Genomic DNA, 2500 nt, shown 5'->3' with positions numbered 1-2500 from the left:
TGAGATAGAGGATTCTCTTGTCTTATAAACTAGTTGTTATTATGACAACCATTCTTCACAGAAATTGCCCTATCAACGAGATTACACTGCAATTATTGCTACTATCGATTTTTCTTGTGTGTATCCCTCTCCTTTTTTGCGCAAATTTCTAAAAATATTCACAGCACCTGGGAAATTCATAGTCATTCTAAATAATTGAATGGCTATGAACCGAGTAATCAATTATACGCGCGATAGGTCATTAGTGTGATAGCTTTGGTAACCCGAAAGTGCCTATTCGCTAATTAAAGACAGAGATGGATCATTCTTCATAGGCAACTCCTAAATGCCGAATCTTCGTGATATGGAGACGAATGGTGACATTCAATAAAGTGCTGCCCCTGTCCCAGTTTAATGCCATTTCGTTCTGTTTGATTGTTATGAAAGCCATAAAGCTGATGAAGTCCTGTCTGTTGTGCTTGTAGCCGGTGCCCTGGAGTTCGGCGTGAACTATCCGGTTTGGTCCTCTTTAGTGCGGCCTTATCAGCCAGCGTGACCCATTCTAGCGTGGCCAGTGACCCTGTTTGCTGTGGTCCGGGGGAGTGAGGTCCTGTGTCGTCTGGGATCCCGTCCTGGGCCATACTGATCACTCCATTAATGAGTCGACGCGATACGCCACTCAGTTGGCTGACAGCATAAAAGATCACTAATTACACTGTCAGTTGTGAAAACTATAAACAATGATTTTCAGTTGATTACAGAGTCCTGTCCTTTGTGGTGAATTATGAGGCATCGATATTCGCATTTCCCTCTGTATTTATCACGCATAATTATTATAATAATGGCTTAACTGATTTGCATGATTGGCCTCTTTTGTCTTTGGTTGGCCAAGAACGGATTTATTATTCAAATTCAACCGATTGCCTATTCAGCGGTTGTAGATTGCAGTTTTGCCTAAAGGGAAGGCTAACCTGATTGGTATAATTTTCAATACGTAAGACATGTGAATCATGCAAAAACCTCAGACGAACTTCAGGTCTCCCGTCACCTGTGCCGTGACCTGCACCGACGTATTACTGGGTTCTTGGCAATTGTAAGGCGGGTCGTGCCCTTCTTCTGGACTGTGCGTGAACCCAAACCTTGTCATGCACGAGGGAAAAGAAGCTTTTCTTACGTGTAAGAGCAAGGAAGATAGAAAGATGGAAGGGCTGAGGTTCGGGTTGGAAGATGGAGAAATAGACCGGAGGGAAAACCGATAAGAGGATGGAGGAAGAGAGATAAGGAAATGAAGGAGGTAGGGAGATAAATGGCTATTTGGGAGGAAAGGAAAGAGATGGGGGCGAAAGCAAGCAACTTACTGGGGAGAGAGAGAAGAGTAGATAGATTGAGAGAGAAAGAGAAAGAGAGAGAGAGAGAGAGAGAGAGAGGAGGGGGTAGAAAGAGAAAGGTTAAAAAGAAAGAGGGAGAGAAAGAATAATGAATGGAAAGAAAGAGAAAGAGAAAGTCAGAGAGAAGAAAAAAGAGAGAGAAATAATAAGAAAACAAGAAAGAGAAGGAGAAAGAGAGAAGACCGTGAAATCCGAGCAGCAAAAGCGAGCGATATAACCCAGGAGCCGATAACGTCACTCAATTTTATCGCACGAACACTTTCCCTGAAGCCTCAAGCCCAGAAGCCACAGAACAAGCTGCAAACTACGCCAGAGCGACTTGATACGGAATCCCAGGTTTCAAGCAACGACGCAACACGAATCGAGAGTCTGATTTGAGATAAGAAGACTTATCAGTGTCGCTGCTTATTCTTCGTGTAATGCTGTTAATGATGCTCATGAGGATATTGTGATAAGATTATCCTTGTCGGCATTTCAAGTTAATAATGGGGTAATAAAAGGATTGGTAACTTTGAGATAATGGTAATGGTACCTGTAATTTGGAGTGATTTTGGTAAAAATAGCGCCGGTAATTGTTATAATAATGATAGTGAAGAAAATGGAAGTAATAATACAAATGATATAGGGGGATAGAGATAATGGCAATAATAGATGCAAAGGGCAATGAAAATAGTAATACTGACAGACATTGTAAAAAGATCATAATATTCATTATAACTAAGTTGATAATGATTATGATAATGATTATGACGATGGTGATGATAATGAAAATGATAATGATGATAATGATAATAACAGATAAGGAATATTAACAATAATAATAATAATAATAAGGATAGAAATGATGAAGATAATGAAAATGATGATAACAATATTACTATTAGTGATAAATAATGATTATGATGATAATAGTTATGGTAATTAAAATTAACGTTAATAATAATCATAACAGAAGTGATGATGATAATAATAATTATGATAATTATGATAACAGTAATATCAATGATAAGGATAACAGTAGTAATAACAATGATAATGATAATAATAACGTAATGATAATGATAATAATGATGCTAATTAAGATGATAATGATAACAAAATGATGATAACGATGAAGATGATGATGATGATAA

At 38.1% G+C, this 2500-nt stretch overlaps 1 protein-coding gene across 1 annotated transcript in view; it reads left to right on the top strand.

Moving 5' to 3' along the window:
* LOC113818007 (uncharacterized) overlaps positions 1-2500 on the top strand; it is a 146877-nt gene that overhangs the window by 50669 nt on the left and 93708 nt on the right. The window lies entirely within an intron of this gene.

This window comes from Penaeus vannamei, chromosome 18 (genome assembly GCF_042767895.1).
Source record: "Penaeus vannamei isolate JL-2024 chromosome 18, ASM4276789v1, whole genome shotgun sequence".
NCBI lineage: Eukaryota > Metazoa > Arthropoda > Malacostraca > Decapoda > Penaeidae > Penaeus > Penaeus vannamei.
This window is presented reverse-complemented; position numbering and strand designations above follow the sequence as displayed.